The sequence below is a fragment of the Acanthochromis polyacanthus genome, chromosome 19, assembly GCF_021347895.1.
Source record: "Acanthochromis polyacanthus isolate Apoly-LR-REF ecotype Palm Island chromosome 19, KAUST_Apoly_ChrSc, whole genome shotgun sequence".
Lineage (NCBI taxonomy): Eukaryota > Metazoa > Chordata > Actinopteri > Pomacentridae > Acanthochromis > Acanthochromis polyacanthus.
The window spans coordinates 6440258-6462091 of NC_067131.1; the positions used below are offsets into that span (position 1 = coordinate 6440258).

Genomic DNA, 21834 nt, shown 5'->3' on the forward strand with positions numbered 1-21834 from the left:
ATTGCTTTCTCACCAATCTTCCCTGTCTTCCTTTTTGACCTCTTTGCCAAATCCTTTCTTATCTTATGTGTTTTAGTCAGCTCATCAGTTTGATCAAGTCCAGTTAGGAATCTGATTCGAAGAACAAAAAGAAAAGAAGAATTTCAAATTATGAGAAGCTCATAACTACAGGAATGCTAATTAGCTGAGAGTTAGATGAAAATATCAATACAGCTCTCATCTGTCCATTAAATATGAATCTACAGCCAACAGCTGCTTAACTTAGTTTAGCATTAAGACTGGAAAAGCTCACTGATTAACATTTTATATCTTGTTTGTTAACTTTGTCCGTAAAGCAAAGTGTAAAAACAAGGAGATTATATTCTCAGCTACTTTTTTCCCCATTACAGACTCCAGGGAAGTAGCTACATTTTGCCAAGGAGCAGTCTTAATTGTCCGAACTAGATTTCATTTATTTCTTTTGCTTTCTTGTCACTCAGTGTCTGAAGATAATGTTCGGATGTTGCTGTGCACGTCAACTCCCCTCTGCTGAACCATTATGCTTTCCACCCACAATTTCCTACCCCAGAATGCTTCACTTCAAGGGTCAGCCAGGAATAGGAGGGCTTATCTCGCACAGCAAAATCTGTGTAGATTTTAACATGTTATCTCCTTTTTGCCTTTAGCGTCATGAAAGTCAGTTTTTACTTAAGTTTTCATTTGTATCCTAAATTTGAAAGGTGCCTTCTCCTCCTCCTCCTCTCCTCTCTCAAACCTGGTGATTATTATTTTTTCTCTATCTAATTCCATCTCTCACCTAATCTTTTCCTTTCATACTCGTATATACATGGAGAGAAAGAGTCCAACTTGCCGTTTGTCGCTTCTGACATGCCCTCTTTCATCTCATCTGCCAGCTGCATGAAATCATTTCACCCACTGTACCCTTTTAATCTGTTTTTGCCATTTTAATCTAATCTGTTTGGCTTTTTATGAGAGGAATACATTGGGCATGCAGATGCTCTACTCTATCAAATGAAAAACACACAGCCATTATGTATTGATTAAATAATTTTGACTGTAGATTCATCGCCGTCTTTCAAGTCTGTAATTAGAGTTTCCACAAAAGATGCCAACATTCGATAATGCAGTGCAATCGTCTACTCACCTACACGTCTCTGTCAGAGTAGAAATGACTCGGAGAGCAGGTAATCATCTGTGCTGCAACTGCTGTAAAATTCCAAGCACACTGTACACTCTTTAACCAAACCTTCAATTTCCTTTCTTGCTGCAGATACCCTGAGCTCTGCCCATCTTGTTGTGCATGTATGTATTAGTTTCCCCCTGCAGAGTTCAAAGTCAAAGAGTTTTTATCTTCTTGTTAGAATCTGTTCTTCAATTGCAACAGAACATCCTTCACTTTGCATGTGGAATGATTCCAATTGCGCAAACAAATCATCGACAAAAGCACCGACTGTAATTTGCTCTGCAACCATAATTTCTTTGAAATTATGCAAACACAGTTTCCACAGAGGAAGCCATTGTTGTGTTTTTAATCACATTTAAGTGCAATTATTGCTTCTTGCACATCTGGCAAAAGATACAAGACAGTGGATTCTGCAAACCTTTGAGGGCCAGTCTGATCAGTGATGGAGGTTAAAAGGTATAAATTACACACATTTACTCACTGCCACTGAAACATTTTATTACTATCAAATGACTGATGTGTATCTGAAGGAATCAACCTTTCATGAACTGCCTTTCTTGGTTTCGTAGAGATGCCCTTAAGTTGCATTTACTACACAGATGTTTGAACCGTGCTTTTCCAGCCTGTTGGTCAATTAAAGTTAAATCAATCTCATCCATTTTCTTTCACTTAACCAGGGTCAGATCACAGTTGCAGCAGGCTAAGCAGGGGATTCCAGATGTCCTTCTCTCCAGCAGTGTTTTCCAGTTCCTCCTGGGGGATCCCAAGACATTCCCAGGCCAGATGAGATATGTAACTCTTCCAGCGAGTTCAGGATCTATACAAAGCCTCTTCCCAGTTGGACGTGCTTGGAGAACTTCCAAAAGAAGGCATCCAGGTTGCCTTCTTTTGGACATTTTCCAAAAGAAGGCATCCAGGTTATCCAGGATACAACCACCTCAACCATTTCAAAGTAAAAGAACAGCACCTCTACTCCAAGGTTTCTCCAGATGTCAGAGCTCCTAGCTCAGCCTGAGTTTAGCCCAGCCACACTAGGTAGAGACCCATCTCACCTACTTGTATCTGGGATGTCATTCCTTTAGGCACTACCTAGTCACAAGTAAGGCTTGGAACATAGACCAGTTGGTAAATAAATCTTGACCACGATGGTTTGGTGCTGCTTAACTGCTGACACTACACCAATCAGTCTTTCCATCTTACACTATTTTCCTTTCACTTGTAACAACATCCCAAAACTCCTTCTCATGAGACAGCAGCTTTCCCCAATCCAGAGGAAGCAGTCCATCAATTACCAGCAAAGAACCATGGCCTTAGATTTGGAGGCGATGCCTCTCATCTTGACCACTTCACACTCTAGTGCATGCTAAATGTTGCAGCTTGATGAAGGCAACAGAACCACAGCAGAGAAGCAACTTTGTGGTTCCCAAACTGGATATTTTTACCTTGAGACCTTGTCCAGGGTTGGAGATGTTGGGTAATACTTCCTTGTGCAACCAAAGTGAGACCTGACAAAGTCAAACACATTAGATAAAAAAGTTGAGCAAAACGTGAACACTCCCTAAAATAGCAGGGCTGATGAACTGAACTACCAGCATGTATTTAATGGCACTATTTAAAGGAGGATCCTGGTGTTTTCTGCTGTGTAAGTCTTCAAGAGGAGGGCAGGGTTGATGGATTGGTGTACATCGTGTTCTGCTGCATCCCTGTTCTTTTTAATATGCGGTGTTGTCTATCTTAAAGCTGTGCTATAGGCACTATTGTTTTTTCAAATCGTTTGACAAAGCTTCTGTAGTATCTGATCTGAGACATGTATTACTTAATAGGTTAGTAGAATGGAATCTGTTTTGTCTATTGTAGTATCTTACCAGCTACTTGTGGGAAAACATACATTTCCTTTTTGGGTATGTAAGCAGGTGGTCTCTGACCTGAGATGTGTTTTTGCCTGGCAATGTTTATGTTAACGTGGTTTCTGTCTGGGAGATCGTAAAGTGACGTGGGGCCTGTCATTGAAGGGAAGTCATATGTTATGTTAGGTTTCCATACATGGACCTATATCAGTGAGTGCTTTCTGTTATCCTAGAAGAGAAACCCTATGCTACGTTGATTTAGGGGTTCCTGTTTTCCACCAAAGTCCCAGATGTTGAGATCATATCCTTCACCAGAAGGTATAAAAGCGACCTGATTTCTTTGTTCAGGGTGAGATTCCTATCATCAGGCAGACCATGTCTTTATCATTCTGGGAGATGTTCGTATTGGCTGTGAACCTCGACAGGCAAACCATGGGGCCTGTTCAGATGCTGTCTTTTTATAATAAAATCATATTAAAAGCAACAGTGTCACCGGACATGTTATTCAACCTCAGCACATCTAAGAGAAACCACGACACTCATAATAAACACATGGTCCTAGTGGAAACTAGACTTCTGTACCTCCTCTTGGTCTTCAGCATTTGGAAAATGCAGCCTCTGACAGGGAACTTTGACAACTCACAGCTCTTATCAATCAGATCAGGAATGGAAAGAACAACAAGGTCCACAGTGGGAGTAGAATCTGTTGACTGAATGGGTTAAAAACAGGAATTTCAACCAGGAGAGTGGTGTTTGAAGCTGAAAATAAATGTTGACTTTTGGTTTGACTCTGCTGAACATTTGAAGTGCATGTACTGTAAATGTCTGAGCTCGCCTGGTGGGAGGAAAACAGAGGAAAGAGCTGTACTTTCAAATAAGCCATTTTTGCACCTTGAATTATCATGATTATTCCCTGGCCAAACAGTTTTACAGACTATAAAGCCGTTACAATCAATTCTTTCTAAACCCTTGTACATAAAAGTGTTTTCTCTGTAATGAACCCGCAGAAACTGATTTAGAGTTCCCACTTTTGAATCTTTCTTCAGGTTTCAACTCTTCACTTCTCTCTTATAGCATCATTTATGGCTGCATGTGCAGCTATTTGCAGAGACAAAGTATCAACTGGGCTGCAAAAACATTAAAGAATTTAGCAGCTAAAAAGACAAATATTTCCTACAGGAATCGGGGTGGCCAAAGCCATGACTCCAAACAAATGCTAATGCTTCTTCTTATCTGCTAGATGTGTAAATAATCCACTTTCTTGCTGACATATTTGTGTTTATAGCTCATTTTGGTTGCTGCCAAGCGGCCAAAATATCTAATAATGTCAGTTTAAATGTATTCATGCTTTAGGCACAGCAACAGTAAATCAGAAAGTTTGCTTGGAATGCAATAAAACTGCTCAGGTATGAGTACTTGTTGACTGGTGTGGCTGCCAGGAATGGTTCTCCCAGTGTTCTCTGTGTAGGATGAATTCCAGCTATTGTGAAATCGCACAATTGCAGAGCATCTCTGGGAAAGCTTCCAGTAGAACAGCTTTTATTTTATCTCCTTGCAGATGGCTCCAGAAAAGAGCAGCTTTTCTCAGTCTTTCAAGGTGAAGTTGCAGCGTGTGAATTAGTTTAGGTATTTCTGGCTTCGATTAGCATGTGAAGGTTAAAAGGATTCAAAATTGTTAAAACGGAGGCGACAGCAGTGGTGAGGAGAACGCTGAGCTACAAAGCAAAGGTTGATCTTCATTCCAATCCCAATTTATTACTGTATTAAATTGATTTTTTTTTATTACCACCATCATAGTTTTTATATTTTGCATTTCTACATGATGTATCATTAGCATAGCAAGAAATAACAACTAGACTTTATTGTTTTCTTGTAATGAGTAAAGTAAATATTGAATTTATCTGTTGTGTCAAGATATCAAGGTAATTAACTCCTGATATGGAGATAATAGGATTAAATAATAATTACAACTATGGCTCAGCCTCTATGGAACTGTTACAGCTCTATGTTTGTTGACTAATTTCCAACTAACAACCACTCCTCCCGTAAATCTCTCCTCGGGCTGCTTTTCCCAGCACGTCCTCCTTCTTTCCCGTGATGTTTTTCTGTGTTCTGCTCGAGGGCTCCTAGTCAGTGTTGTTGAGGGTCTGTCTTGAGACATTGTTTGTGCAGTTTGAGCTTTTTAGTCACAAGCTTTTGGTGGTGACCACTAGAAAGGGACTGGTTGAGCTCACCAGGAACAGGAAACACTGGAATCAGACTTATCATTAATGTCTGAACAAGCACAAAGAGGACTTTCTTTGTTTTTGCTCATCCTCCTCTTATCACCCATCCACATGTGCACATGCTCTGTCTCAAGGCAATTAACTGGTTATGATAAATAGTACAGGAAACAGACTTTTGACAATTTGTTTAATTTCACAAGCAGAACACTGAGAATCTGGGTGAGATAATGAAAACCACAGATTATGTTGCATTATTGATATACGCACACTATTATGTTATTTAAAAGCTCTATACACTATTATTTCACTATGCAGATAGGTGATAAGTTAAAAAAAATAAAAGAAAATGTGTTTGTAAGGTTCTGAACCATTGCAAGAGCTTTAATGTACTTTGTATTGATTCTACAGGTTTGTGGAACATCATAGTTACAAAACATATTTGGTGTTTTGACATCAGTCTAAAATCACTCAGAGGTGTTCAGGTGAAGAGGTGATTGTACAAGCCGTATAATTCACGTTATTTTCATACTCATCAAACCATTCAGTGAGTCCTTGTGCCCTGATAATTGAGGCGTAGTCATCCTGGATGAGACCACTACCACCATCATAGGAACATTTTATATTTTTTAACATTTATTTTTCAGTGAATAACAATAATTACATTGGAAGAGAAGCTGTAATTATTAAATAACAGCTATGTAGTACAGGCCTGCACAATGGCTCTGTTTTATTGTGATTTTTCCCCCCGCATTGAATGAATCATGTAATTTTTTTAATGTATCAAACCATTCAGTGACACCTCATGCCATACGGTTGGAGGTATCGTCATCTAGGAAGAGATCACTTCAGTTAAGATAGAAATGTTTCATCACAGCACAAAGGTGGTTACTAGACTGTAAGTTACATTTTTTAAATGATTTTAGGGGGATTTTTGGCACATCGTTGTTCTTTTACAGTGTTTAGAAGTGTCGCTTTTTTATCATGTTTTTGTGATTATTTTTCAGACTGTATGACTCATATAATTTTTAAATGCATCAAACCAGTCACTGACTCATGCCCTATGGAAGGAGGAGCTGTCATCCAGGAAGTAACCACTCCAATTTAGAAAGAATTGTTTCTTTATAGGCCAAAGTCATCACTCAGAACAACTTTGTATTGATTCCAGTGACTCTTCCCTCTAACCAAACTATTTGTAGTGGAAGCTAGAACAGAAAGAAAGGCAAAACAGCAGCTAATAAAAACCTACAATACACTATCACATCCTTGTTAACTGATGGCAAGAATAAGCCATACCTTGGTGTAATGGTGTCTTAGATACGCAGACAGAAGGTCAAACTTGGCGTCACAAACCTCAGCCAACCAGACTCCAATATGAGGCAAACAGGAGAGTGTCAAACAAATGCAACTCAGTCACGTGCATGTGAACAAATAAGCTCTTTAAAGACAGCCAAAAACCTTTACCTGTTTACATCACCTTCCTCAGAGTCACAGAGGAGCTACAGGTGCTTTAAATGTCCTCAGTCTCTAGTGGTGTGTTCAACAGCTATCAGGAAAAGTTAAATTTGCCTAAACACAAATATTCCCACTACACATGCTAGAAAAATGTTCCCTACAATGTAATAGAGCTACATAGTCCCCTTACTGTAAGAGTCAAGGGTTCGGGCTTTACATCATCGAGGAGGAAGGATTTATCATGGACATCGATGGAAAACTATATCTGAAGACTGTTTAAATAAGTCAAACTGAGTTTACTGCACATATTAAAACAAACTGAGTTGACCAAGGTACTGCACCTGCTTAAGACAGACAACAGCAGAAACACATGTGCAACAAAGCAACACAAAAACACCACGTTACTTGCAAAATCAATAAATATATATGCATAAAAAACAATAAGCAAGACAAACTGGGCACCATTTTGTAGGAATAATTTTTGAATGAAATAGATACATAAAACAAAAAACGTAAAGATTACCAAGAGCAACTTAAAGCCATTGAAAACGGGCATGTGTTGAGGTTTTGTTTAAAAATGTCAAAAGATGAAGGTTTTTCTGAAGTTTTAGACCCTTGCATGACTTTATATCGACACCATACTACGCTGTATCTGCTCAAAGCACCTAAAGCATCATTAAACTTAAGAGCACAGCTTCACCGAGCATAAATAACCTTAACTTTCCAAAAACTTTCCAAAATCGTGAATGACAAAACAGGAAATAAAGGAGACTGTGTTTCTGTGTCTATTTTGATCTATAAAATTTCGATGGAACGACACTGCTTGCTGTTATTCTTTATGTTACTTTCTTTGTTTCCCCCCAGACTTTGTGCTATCTCGGAGTGTCAATTTCAGCTCACATAGATGCTTCGAAAAACAGCCAAATATACTGTGCCAAGGATAAAATCATTTAAAAACACTCTGTGGAGTCAATAGACGCAACAAGAAGAGGCTCTACGCAAAAGGTTTATTCACCCTGATCTTGGCAAAGGATTTTTGCAGAAAGGCACAGATTCATGAAATATTAAAGCCTTCTTATTATACTTTGGCTCACAGTGTGCTTTAGCATTTTCTTTTCTCAGATAGTTCTGCCTCACTTCTTATCTGTGTGTCCAAACTTTGATCCCTCAATTTATATTGTTTACGATAACACTGCTGTCAAGATTCAGAAATTTTTTGAGCTTCCTGGCTCAGTTACCTTTACTTCAACATCTGAAATCCTTGGATTCTGTCTGAATGTTTTTTTTACAAGTTTGTCAGTGCATGAGTGCAGACAAACGTAAACTTGGCTTCATCAGTAAATACTCAAAAATAGAAACTGTTGGACCAAACCAACTGAATTTCTTCAGTTGGTTTCAAATAACTGAATGAATTTCACCCAAAGTAAGTTATTAAATACCACTGGTTTAAGTTAGATGTACTCAAATGGGTATCCTCATATTTTGGATGAGGAGCCTGTTGTTGGCCAAACGAGACAGTTCAGGTAGGAGGGAGCTGTTTTCATCGTAGTTTTAAATGCAACTGTCAGAGTTTTCAATTTTATGCAAGCAGCAACTGGAAGTCAGTGAAGCAATCTGAACAGCGGGGTGATATGTGCTGTTTTTGGCTGCTTGAAAACCAGACGTGCTGCTGCATTCTGGATCATCTGTAGTGGTTTGACCATGCATGCTGGGAAACCTGCCAGGAAGGAGTTGCAGTAGTCGATGCGTGATAATTCGAGAGCCTGTACCAGGAGTTGTGCTGCTCATCAGACAGGAATGGTCTGATCTTCCTCATGCTGTGCAGGGCAAATCAACACGACCAAGCAACAGAGACTACATGAGCCTTGAAGATTAGTTGGTCATCTGTGGTGACACCCAAAATTCTGGCTGACTTTGTGGGTTTGAGTTGGGTTGTTTCAAGCTGGATGTTGACCTCTTGTTGTATAGAAGGACTGGCTAGGATGACAAAGATTTCAGTGTTGGAGAGGCTGAGTGTTCTGGTTTGTTTAGTTTTTTAATTTGACCTTTATTTTCCCAGGTAAAATATTGAGAACCAGTTCTCATTAGCAAACATGACCGGGCCAAGAGGTGCCAACAGGGACAAATACACCTAAAGACTACAGACACAAATAGACATATAAACCTAACAAAGAACAAAAGTAAACAAGTAAGAAGCATGGGAGCATATGCATGAAATATTCTTAAAATAATCATAACTTTGCTATTTATTTCACTGCTTTTACAGTTGCTCCTTTTCCGGCACCCAATCATATATCAAATGACTTAGGACACATGACTTTGATGACATAGAATATGGAGGAGAAGATAAAAAAAATTTTGTGGAAAAAGGAATATTTTAATCCAAACTGTGATATTTTCCTAAACCTAACCCCTTAATGTTGGAGCCTAAACTTAAAACATGTGTTTACCTTGTAATAATCGCTTCAAAGTGTGAACGAAACGGTGACATTTTACAAAACTGAACCATGTCGTTTTGGCACCTAAACTCAAGCAAACAGTGAGTAAAAGCAGAAGAAAATAGCAAGTAAAAACAAAACTGAAGTCTAAGAATAATGATCCCACATGTGACCTAAATCTTTGTTTCCTAGGTGAAGCTGCCACCTCCATCCTTACACAAACTTTGTGGCTTGTTCAAACTTTACTACAACGTCACAATCTTAACTTTTGAGCTGGAAATACACTTTTTTTAAAACATAAAAGCGACCATCATTGCAGTGATTCATCGCTAAATCGGTTTCAGTTCCACGTTTGCTTTTGTTAACGCACAAACCGTTCCACCTCAGACTTTTCTGCATTTCTTTAATGTTCACACTGGAAATACACATCAGAAATGGTGCATAAAAACACTTAAAGACACTGCAGAGTTTCAAATGCTGTTAAAAAATGAAGACCTACGGGCTAAAATTAGCACCACTTGTAGCCAGACAGTCAGCTATGATGCTAGAAATAACACAGCTGTTGCTCACAGAAGCAAACACAGTAAATATTGTTGCTTTTAACCGCTTCCTCTCGTGTCTCCTTACTTTTCACATAGTAGCTAACTGAGATGCGCTCCTGACTCTGGTGGCATTTTATATTCTGTATTTCCATTTCAGCTGGTTTCAGCAGATTTATGTCTTTAAACAATATTTCCTCTTCAGCGCTGGACTCCTGCTTTTAAATATATCAACTTAACGCAAGAAAAACATCTGTTTTGTCAGTTTGGCAAGATGAAAAAAATGTAAATACTTATCCGAGAGTCAGAATAAGGACCAAGTGACGGCACATCTGACATAACAGAGGCCTTTATAGTGAATGGTTTGTTGTTTTGTTTTGAATAAATTCGTCTAGTTAATCCTAAATGTCATGATTTGCTTTTACAAGCAAAAAAAGGGGGTGGCAACACTTACTTTTTATCTCCCACTTTAAATGCTGTGTGTTTTTTTTTTTTTTTATTGACGGAAACACTAATAAACCCCAGGCAGACCGTGTTAATGAGCAGCATTTCACAGGTGCCTCAGACTTAACACCAAACGAGCTGACGTCACGCGCATAGAAACCATTATCACCCCTCTGTTTTATTATCCTCGCATGTCTACTTTGTCTCTCATTCGTGAAAACACACCTGTTGCTCTTTGAGTGACAAAAACGGGATATTTAAGGATTTTCTTTTTTTATTTACAGCAAATACAAAACATACTCTACAGTAAGTGGTGCTCATGTCCGGTGTCTGTCGCTGAATCAATTTTGCGAGTGTCTGTGTGCTTAAATATGTATATGTAAATATCAATGTCTGTCTCTTTGTGAATACAGAGATGTAGAGGAGTTTAGCTCTGGATTAATGTTCATTCTGATAAAACACAGAGATCCCATTTTGCCATTCTGCTGATAATCCCTGGTCTTCCTAATCCCCTTTGCTGACGAGCTCAGTGATGTCGGTAAACACATTCACGACTCTTCATCACTCTTCTCCCGTCTGTCATGTCTTCCTCACCTCATTCTTATTACCTGTTAGTGAAGCTCGCAACCTGTTCTTGTTGCTCTCTCTCATGCATTACATTTGAAGTGAATAATACAAATCCACATAAATGTTTGACCTTGTTTTTCAGATTATAATGGCACCAGTTTAATTCATCAAAGCAGTTTTATCGGAGTACATGTTCATCTTCATAATGCTGAGTTGGATCTATCCATGCACGTAGTGGTTTGGAAGGAAAATCTCATTGGTTCAGTGGTTTGGACGCTTTCTAACCTAACCTGTTTTGGTTCTGCTTGAACAAAACGCTCGCCTGCTCAGCTCAGTAGCAATGCCGATTTAATATCGAGAACTGGAATGATTTTGTGTTAGCATGGAAAAGCTAAACTGCAATAAAATCCATGTCTTTCACAGTACGAGTCGAGGAAAATGATTTTATAAGCTCCTAGATCAGCAGTCTATAAGAGATGAGCACCTGATCATTTGGAAACCATAGTAACTGTCACGAAACAGAGAAGAACCCAAGCAGCAGGCACGGATGGAAGGGTGAAATAATAATGATTTAATTAAAGAAAACAGACAAAACAAAGACTTACCTTAAACAAAGCAGGAGAGGAGAGAGCAGGAGGGAAACTAAACTGAATTAAACCAACTAAGGGAGGACCAGACGGTCAAGGTAAAACTACTAAAAAAAAAACAGAGTAGAACTAAACAAAGGATGGACCCGAAGGCCGAGATTAAACCAAACATAAAAACTAACTAATATGAGGGGAAGGTGGCTTACTGTTAGTCCGGGTTATGGAGGGCGGAAAGGGCAGAGCAGACAGTGCTGGCGGGGAATGTGGCGATGGCTGGGAAACTGGCAAGATTATCCAGGGGGGGGCGACCGGGTCCGAGGAATGGGACGTGGTGAAGGTAATCCAGGGGGGCAAACAGAGTCCAGAGAGTGATGCACAGACGATGATGAACGGCGAGTAGCAGGGAGAGTTGTGTAGCAGGAGGATCGTTCAATGTTGCAGCGCTGGGCAGTACAAAGAGTCAGGCTTAAATGCCGCACTGATTGTCAATCTGCCCCGGCTGTGTGGTCATGTGGGACAGACTGAAAACAAAGACACTGATTTGCATTCTCGGCTAGCATTACGACAGAAAACCCCACGGCACTATGAGGATCCTCCTTCTACTTCAGTCTGATCTGGTTCTTGCAGCGTGTCGTTGGAGCTAATGTTGGCAAATCTGCAGGTAACGGGTAGATGTCTTGTCAAAACACTAACCAGAGGAGCAAACATGTGTGTCCTTTTCTTTTTTTTTTGTCTCTGATAATTAAATAAAATGAATGTAAGCTGTAACCTCTAGTAAAGACAGTCCATAACCATATGGAATAACATGTATCATGTAAATAATCTCAGCTTTGCAAGTGGTGGAGATATTTTATTGCTTTTATTAAAACATCGGATGTTGCATCCTTTTGGAGATTAAAGTAAAAATCCCCACGCTTGAAAATGTAATTTTGTTCTTCTCTATAATAATATTACAGGCAAAGAGACCTCTTCAGTGTTGACTAATTTCGTCTCCATTTGCTCTCTGTGACTCCAGAAAAGGTAAACAGATGTGAAGAAGCAGTGAAGCGTGACCTCTTGTCAGATACCTGAAAGCACCCACACATTCTTTCAAAGATGACAGAAAACTGAGTACTAATGTCTGTGCAGACTCTCAGCTGAACTTCAGTAGGGAGCAAATTGACTTCTCCTTTAGGTTCTTAATGTTATTAATGGACCATTAGCCATATGAACTGAAATGACTATAAATATCTGAAACCCCCCATCGGCCAATTAGAACTGAAGAAGCCTCTGGGATGAAGGTGAAACATCTTCAAGAACCTAGAAGAGTAGTCCAGTTGCTTTCTACTGAAGCTGCTAAGAAAACGTAGCACATTTATTCGTGTACAAATCTGAGAAGCTTTTCTTTCTAAGCATGTCTATTTTGCTCCACTGCATACCAGAGATAAGTATTGTATTTTCTGCACTGCCTTAATTGATAACTTTAGCAACAATTACTTTCCACTAGAGTATTGAGCACAGTGGGTGGACATGCCATGAAATCTCTGGAGAATTTAGAACTTCCCACAGTGTTTGGGTAAATAAAACCGCCTCCACAGTCTGAGTGTGACTATTTCAACTGCAGCTCTTTTAATGATGAATTACAAAGGTGTGGATGACAGAGAATCTCCTCACACAGTTATCCTATAACAACATAAATCATTAATTAAAGAACAGGGCTAGCTTAGCTAAAGTAGCTGGAAAATTAATGAAACAACACAGAGTTTCTTTTTTGCTAACTGTATTAAATCAAAACACTTGATGTAAATGAAGGAAAACAGCAAATACGATCAATTAAATGAAAAGATTACAAATGAAAAAAGAAAGCAAGTATCTAGTTTATACAATTCAATAACTTTAAATCCTTTAAGTTCACAAACACAATCATGCAGTCGAAATCGTTCAAAATGTCAAGGTTTTCTAAATCTCAAGGAAAAAATGAATAAAGAGCAAGTTTTCTGCAGAGTGTCCCACTTTACCTGGGATACTCAAACCTTACATGGCACCTGGATGTCCACAGAGGGTCTGCTGATGTGAAAAGGTTAGACACAACATCAGTGCAGACTCGTGCTACATAGGTATTTTTCTACTTATGTACAATATTAGTACTTCCCTCAGTATTCCTGTTCATGAAAGAATCTATGCAATACAACTGACATGCAATAAAATTATTTCTATAACGAGTACTTATGTATGTTTTGGCTTTTTAAAAAAAATCAGATCACATTTCCTAGATTTCCTAGATATATTTTGCTGCTGTTGCACTGCTTATCTTATCTTATCTTATCTTATCTTATCTTATCTGTAAAGGAGTTGTAACTGTTCTGCCAGGAGGGCTGTATGTAGACTTTGTAGGCATGTGGAGGACAAATGGAAACAGCACATCTCCAAAAGGAAGAAAAACAAGCAAAAATAGCGAGAGAATTAAAAAAAAAAACTTGCATTAAAATTTTCAGAAGTTGCATTCATCAGTTAGCAGAGCTGCATTGTGCTGCTTTCATGAACAAACTACTCCTTTTTCTCTCTGTTACACTCACATATACAGAGAAGGGGCTTGTCTTTTCAGGCTAAATCGACCAATCGGGACACACCTCCAGTCCAATCATATTTGAAATCCCGCCTACTCAGTGAACCAACAAAAGATCTCCTTTTGAGGCATGCCCCCTTTTTAACTTCCTGAACAAGATGGCCTCCGCAAGGAAGAAACTCAGTTGTTTGGTCTTTGTAGTGTGCATGTGGGTGTGTGTTTGTAGATATAATAGTTTGAACTAGGTCGGGTAAAGTCCTAGTAAGTCTACTGTCTGATCCACACTCCGGAACAGAAGGTGGCGGTAATGCACCAAGAAGCTGGATGCCAACCGCCGTAAAACAAGAAGAAGAAGAAGAAGAAGAAGAAGAAACTCAGGTGAAGACTTCTGTTTACTTTATATTGTTAATTTCTTTTCTACAGGCTGCTTGCTTGAACTAGGCAGGTGGACTTAACTTTAAAAAGTAGTTTTCCTCCAGAGTTTTGATAAACTGCCTGCACAGACAGATTTTACAGTTTATGCTAAATGAACAGTAATTAAATGGAAAACTACTGAAAATCCAATCCAGTTTATTTGTATGATAACAGCCTTTCAAGGTTGGATTTATTATTTAACGACAACATTTGCATGCTCACTTTAATGAGAGTTGATGAACGCATCTTTATTCCAATACATACACTGCAAACAGGCATGCACAGCTTTGAAAATCCTGGATTTCTGCAGGAAAAGTAAAGATCTTACTGTCTAATATTTAGCATATACATTCTCCACCAGCTTAGCATACATCTCCAGTTTACAGATTCTCACAAGGAAAGGAGTAAACAGTGTCAATAAGTGAGTGTTTGGTTCTCTTTGTCAGATTAATAGCACATTGTTATCTTTTACCGATGTTCTTTTTTTAAAAACTCAATTTATTGGAGTTTAAAACCAGCATTTTTCCCAGCTGAGGATGTGAATTATCAGAAGCTTTCATCCAGAAATGGTCTTAATTGGTTGAACTTAGAAAGAAACTGTGCTCTTTTTGTAACGTGGGAGGACATCCAAGTGAACTTTTGCTTTTTTTTCATTGATATAATAATTATTAAAGCACGAGTAATCTGCAGTTAAAAAAAGGTGTTGGTATTGTTTCAGCAGACAGAAGAGTCTAATCAGTGTAGTCTAATCAGCTGCAAGCTCATCAGTGCTGATTATTTTCCTCTTGATTGTATTCAATAAAATGATATTTCCCATTGATTAAGTCTCAATCACGCTGGCAGAATGAAGCCCAATAAATCAGTTTATCCGGGCCGTCTCCTGCTCTGCTTCTCCGCTGATCGATAGCGTCTCACAGCCTGAACTGGTGCCGCTCGTATGAGGAGCCACAGGTTCGTATTTCAGCACCTCGTCGCTGTCTGGCTCGGAGGTTGCTCTCTCGTCTGCAGCGAGGAGGAAAAATTTGGAATGAAGGAAGAAAGCTGGAAAAGACAGAAGTTACTTTACACTTAATCAGATTTACTCACTTTCAAATGACACGCTGTGGAGGCGTCTCCAGCCGGCCTGCTCCACGGCAAACTCTCGTCTGCTCCACTCTCTCTCCAGCAGCCCCATCCATAGCTTCATGTGGTCGGTTCCTGCATCTTCTACAGTAGCTGCTGCCAAAGAGCTCAGAAATGGGTCAAGATCATGTTGCTGCTCCATTTCTTCTTCTTCCACTTCTCCTGATTGTTTAGACGTCATACTTCCACTCACTAGATATACAACACCAGAACGAATACTGCTTGGGTATACCGAGATATAGTACCTTTTTATAGATATATTACCTTTTTTATGTAATTTAATATATATAAAATTTAGAATTTCTGATTTCTGGAATGGAATCTGAAGAAGGTGTCACCTTGCCAGTGAATCTCCTGTTTGACACACAGCTGGTGTTTCTTATTTACTGGACTACTGCTTGTGATATATTAAGAATAGATTTGCATTGACCAGATCTCTGACTTTTGTCCCATTGACTTGAACATTGAAACACTGCCCAATAGTCTGCATTCAATCCCTGACTACTGGAGCTGTATTGCCGTTGTTGTGGCAAGCACATTTGTACTTCTTAATATTTAAGTTTCCTCGCTGACTGTTACAGCTGAACACAGTTTTTTAATGACTTCTCAACATTTCAGCGTTGCGCTACGCTGCACTGGTCTCTACATTCATCTAAGTTTGTGTTTAATGGTGTTGAATAGTAAAAGAACAGGAAACTTTAAAGTGGTTGTTTTTGTTCTGTGTTGTAAATGTAACTGCATGAAGAATTAGGTGGTTGTGTTGTGCAAACCACACTGAAAATATCAGTGATTTGAATCTGTGAGCTTCTCCCTGTATATTCACTTATAGGAAAGGGTTCAACTGAACTGAGAAATTAATTTATTTTAAGCAGGAATGACCCAAAAGATTGGCTCTTTTTAAGGAATTATTGATAATAGACACTACACTTCTTGCAGTATTTGGGGGTAAATCTTGTGCATGATGCTGATTGCGAAGTTTTAAAGTTAGCTGTTACAATCTTGTTCCTCCTTCAAGGAATCTCCGCTAACCGCTCATGTTTAAATACATATGCCTTATTGTTCAGCTGAGTGTCTACTTTCAGCTGCCTCCTCTGTCTGCTCAGCATTGCTTTGTGGTTTATCAGCTGCAAATGACACTAGTACAATGCTGCTCAGAGATAATTTCCCTTTGGCTATACTGCTCCCATTTCTGGAGTGACGTTAGACCGCAGCTGGTATTTCGTAAATGTTTATTCTAAACGACGGCATATTTTGCATTCACATGCAAAAAGAAGTCATTGTGTCTTAAATGAAATCAGTCACAGGCTGCAGAAGGCTGTGGTTCTGTGACATTTATGATCATTTAGGTGTGCAGCATGCACATGTTTTAGCTCATTTAGGAAATCATTTTTAATGTGTCTTAGTATTAATTTGCAACACCCCATATAATAGACTGAGCGATATACTGAGATTAGAAGCATCATTTTCTTCAATTTTTGAGATCAATAAAAGGGTAAATATCATAAGATCTACAAAATGTTACCCAGTGCATTGTGGGATTTGATCACGCTGTATGAGTCATAAAATGTATGTATTCAGGGTTAGATCTTAACTTTTTTCTGCACTAGCCACCCGGGCTAGTAGCTTGCAAAATGCACTAGCCCACAGAATGTTGCACTAGCCCGTTACTTGAAGCCCCCCCCCCCCCCCCGTTGGACGTTATGGGGCGGAACGAATATTCGGATATTAGTCTTTAATAGGGCCCGACTATTCGGAGGTCAGAAACCACTATTCGGGCCAGCCCTACTATGCTCATAACTAACTGACACAGCACTTAGGAGCACCTGTTTCACAATCTGAAAGTCACATGTATTTCAATTCTAAAAAACTAACAGATTTTCAGACTTCTTGAATCTCCATACTCACCAGGTTATGCTCCCTGCGCTCAGAATAACTGGCCATCTGGATAAGCCCATTAAAAGCTATGCTATCTTGCAAATTCACTGCAAATCTCCTCACTCACATTTCAAACAAACTTTTCAAACATGGCTGACATCACCCCACCTTACCGCCCAGCCATCTACCCTAAGTTACAGATTCTGTTAAGCACTTATCATGGTGCAACACAGTTACCTGTGTCAATGAACAATGACATCAACAATACATTACAATAGAAATAGAGTGAACTTAAAAAGTTTTGCACTAGCCAACACGGGCTAGTAGCAGAGATTTTGCACTAGCCCGTGGATATGTGCACTAGCCACGGGCTAGCGGGCTAGTGTTAAGATCTAACTCTGGTATTACTCAGAGTCAAACACTTGTCACACTCAGGAATCATCATTTTAATGCAAGCAGTTAACAAATTTTTCGATTCACTTCATTTCTTGAGTTAACTCAATAATGTGCAGTAACTACAAGAACTATTTCTCTTTGTAATAACACAAATATTGCTCTATTACACTGTAAACCAACATTTTTATTGCTGTTTTCTTTCTTCGAACAATGCAAATTTAAATTTTTGAGCTTCTACTTTTCTACTGATGTTTATATTTTTAGCACATATTTTTCTACTTATATTTAGCTAGATATTTTTTGTACTGCTTATGTTTCTAAGACTTCAAATGGGAGCAACTTCAACAAAAGCAATTTCCAATCAGGGCTTCAATAAAGTAGTTCTGATTTAGAGTAGAAGGTAGTTTTCATGGTTTGGGCATTATTTTGTTTATAAAAGCTGCAATTTCTGTGTTTTATACTAAGCATGTATTTTCGTACGCGGATTTTTGACATTCAGTCAAAATGGTGGATTATAAATATGCTACTGCATAAACCGGAAATGATTTCAGACACAGATACTGGTGACATCTCTGGGTACTTGCTGTGGCTTCCCTTAAAGATGTGATGTTTTTCCCACTTCCCACGATCCCACTCGATGGTTAGCTGCTCTGTGATCTCCTCGGCTGCGTACTCGCCTTTGCTTTCAGCTGAATTGTCGCTTATGTCTTCCTCTGGTACTACAGCATCTCTTTCAGCGTAGGCACTGAGGTAAAAAAAAAGGTGTTTCCTGGCACCATCTCCTACATCTTCTCCAGCAGCTCCATCACCTGGTCCCCATCACCGCTCGTGTTGTTGAGGACATGGTACCTGTTTCCACATTTCTCAATAAGCCAGCGTAGAGGTTTTCCTTCACCTTCAATGTGCTGCTCGATAGTTTTGTCCCTCAACATGTCTCCATATGTGAACAACACGATGATATGCCTCCACACTCGCTGTCCAAGCAGCCTCATGTTGCTCTCCGTGACTCTTCTCTGCTCCTCAGTAAAAGAGCACAGAGACGCTCCTTTTAAACTCTCCAACTTCAAGGAGGAAGGGCTGAACTGTGCTGAGAAAAATTTCCACCATCCAGGAGTGTCCACGATGGCGACCCCTCTTCCAGCCACTTCACCGCTTTGCCTCAAAGCTTTCATCATTCTGTCGCCAGAATAAAACATCTCAGCCCTCAAACTGCTGCTGCCAGTGGTTCTCTTCCCAGAAAACACCCACCATCAGGATCCTCAGGCTGGGTGTTGGCTCTGCATAACAAGACAGGTGTTAGAAAGTTGGTCAGATTAAGATTAAGCACAGAAAAACCCCAAAAGATCCATTTAACCATTAGAACCTCAAAACCGGCCAGTTGCACACATTTGAAAGGCGTGTTTTCTTTAAAAATATCGCCAAAAAGACTAGCTTTATTAAAGCCAGAGATGGTAAAAACACAATTCATCATACAGCTGGAGCTTGAATTTCTGAACATATTAGGATTGACATACGGCTCCATCAGGCAAAAATGCCCAAAAGAAAAGCTTAAAATTCTCATATTTCACTGTAATCACTTTATCCTATATGTCTGATTTAAAAAAAGGTAGTTGCTAGAGGTACGGACCCGTACTTTCCATTTGCCAATCAGATACGCGAGATCTGGTCACGTGACTCCCGGTAGACGCTGGAGGTACGGACCCGTAGCATCGGTACTACAGGTATGGAGCCTAAACCTGACCCTAACACTAACCCTAACCTTAACCTTTGCTTACCTTTCAACAGTTTGCAGTGGTTAGCAGCTTCTTGACTCGCGAGACTCTCGTACGGGTCCGTATCTGTCTGGCAAATGGAAAGTGCCGATACGGGTCCGTATCTGTAGACACTACCTTAAAAAAAAACAAAAAAAACAAACCAGTTTCGCCAGATTAAGTAAAACACCAAAAAAAAAAATTCCTTCTTGGTTCAACAAAGAAACCATAACTGACTCAGTAAGATGACATAAATTCTAAAAATGTTTTACACAGCGCAGAGAGATGACACGAGACTGAGCGGAAAATAAAGCATACTTGAGCAGTGAAATATATGCAGGAAAATGATATACGGAGGAACAAGTTGTTTAAAGATACATTCAGCATGGTGAAATATGTTTCTAGAGCTGCTGTACAGAGCAGCGTGGTTGTAATGACATAAATAGGACGTCCATTTTTTTCCGAACACTGGTAACACCTGTGGGCATTTGGAAAAATGTTGTAGGGTTAGAACCATTAAAAGTGACACTGTGCTTTCTGAATACCTGTGTTTTGAGTTCAGGAGTGTGATGGACCATGGGAAAAAACTGTCTCTCGACCTGTTTGTCCTGCATTTTAAGGTGCAGGTACTGCAAATGCAGCTTAAACTTCACTGAGTGTGGGAACCACTTGCCGACGCACTATCCCAAAAACCTGAGCTGTGTTAACACCTAGACTCTCCGCTAGGCTCATAGGAAGGCATGACTCTTAAAATAAAAACCTCCTCATATCAGAGCTGCTCTGACTGTTCGACAGATTAGAAAGTTTTGCCATTTCCTGGTGTTTGTTGTAACTTTTGAGTCCTCTTCTAACCATCTTTTAGTTTTTTCTACCATTAATAAGATCCTTTTAATGCATGCATATGAATGCAAACAAACTCAGCTGGCCGGTCAGGAGGCCTTTGCTCTTGAGCCTGTAGATGTAGCTCTTCTGCCTTTCTGTCCACTTCTTTCCTCCTCCCCTCCACACTCTGCATCAGCATGCTGTCAGTTTGGTAATAGCCGCTTTTTGCCACCATTGCATCAATCTTCTCAAACAGCTCATTGAACTTCACCTCGTCGTCGGTGCCATCATCACAGAGGCTGTGATATCTTTTACCGCAGGCGACTGGAGCGGCGCCCCTTCTGAATCGATGTAATCTTCGATGGTTTTGTAGACTGGATGGCCTCTGTGGCTGAAAACCACTATGGTGTGATCCCAAACCTTCTCCCCCTAAAAATGCGCCAAGTGCTCCTGTGTTGCCTTCCTGTACGTGTCTTTGAAAGGCAGCTCGGTATAAATTACCAGGATGAAACCGTGCAATGGAGGTGGACACAGAGTGACGCTGAGGATCGCCTCTGTTTTGAAGAGTTCAGGTGTATCACAGAGTCGATATCCTCTCAGCCACCCGGGAGCTTTGACCAACAACACTCTCCTCCCACATACGTCTCCCTTTCCTCTCTCACAGCGGGATGTCGCATCTCGAGGATCAAACGTCTGTCTTCCCAGGATGATGTTTCCGACGAGATATTTCCGCCAGCTTCTTGATCCCACATTCACCGCATTCAGCTCTGGCGGAAACACAGTGAGACATAGATAGTAGCATGAAAAACTGAGCCTGTTGCCTCCCATTCAGAGTTTACTGAAGGACTCACCTCTTCTTGATCTCTTCATGTTTTCTGCAAAGTAAAACCACAAATACGGCTTCTAATAGGTTTCTTCCATGTCGTGTTGTCGACGGAGTTGAGCACAGACACACTGTTGCTTCCTTTAGCTGTTAACATGACCAACTGCATGTTTTTAGAGCTGCAAGACCTGTTCTAAGGCACATACTGATTTTACGCTATGATTTTACAGTAAACCACTCCTTAGTGTGGCCAGTGTCGTTTGTACAAACACACAGCTGACAAACGACAGAAAATGCCTGAATTGAATGTGTGTTTGCTGAATGGCTGAATGGCTTTTCTGAACATATGAATTAGACACCCCAATCTTAAAAACAAAAAATGAGGATATACAGTGTGTTTTCCAAGAATTGTGCTCAGATGCTTGAGGAATCCAATGCAAGGAGAGTCAAAAACACTCGTGAGGCTTGTTTACCGAGACACTTCATGCTTAATTTTTAGCCCATCTGGTTAGAAAGTTAAATAACTCATCTACAACAAAGACTTCCAAACATTTAGACCCCATGACCAGTGTGCGGCTAAAGACACTGACCTCTGTTGGAAACACTGCTGCAGAAAACAGAAGTCGCATGATGCAAACCTCAACAGTTACCAAGGAAAACCATACATCCAATGTACCATGCTCATTCTCTCCAACTAAGACTTATTTTGAAATTACAACCATTTTAATTTTGATTTTGAAGCTTGAAAAGAGATATTATATGGACAGATCAGATAATTCTGTCTATGTCAGCTGCCGTGTCCTA

The 21834-nt window shown here is 39.8% G+C and overlaps 1 long non-coding RNA gene across 1 annotated transcript; it reads right to left on the reverse strand.

Moving 5' to 3' along the window:
- Positions 1-14380: 14380 nt before the first annotated feature.
- LOC127531111 (uncharacterized) lies at positions 14381-16192 on the reverse strand. The gene is made up of 2 exons (XR_007938000.1): positions 15328-16192; positions 14381-15243 (listed from the first exon to the last, which is right to left on the reverse strand). It is a non-coding gene; the product is annotated as an uncharacterized LOC127531111 (long non-coding RNA).
- Positions 16193-21834: the final 5642 nt, after the last annotated feature.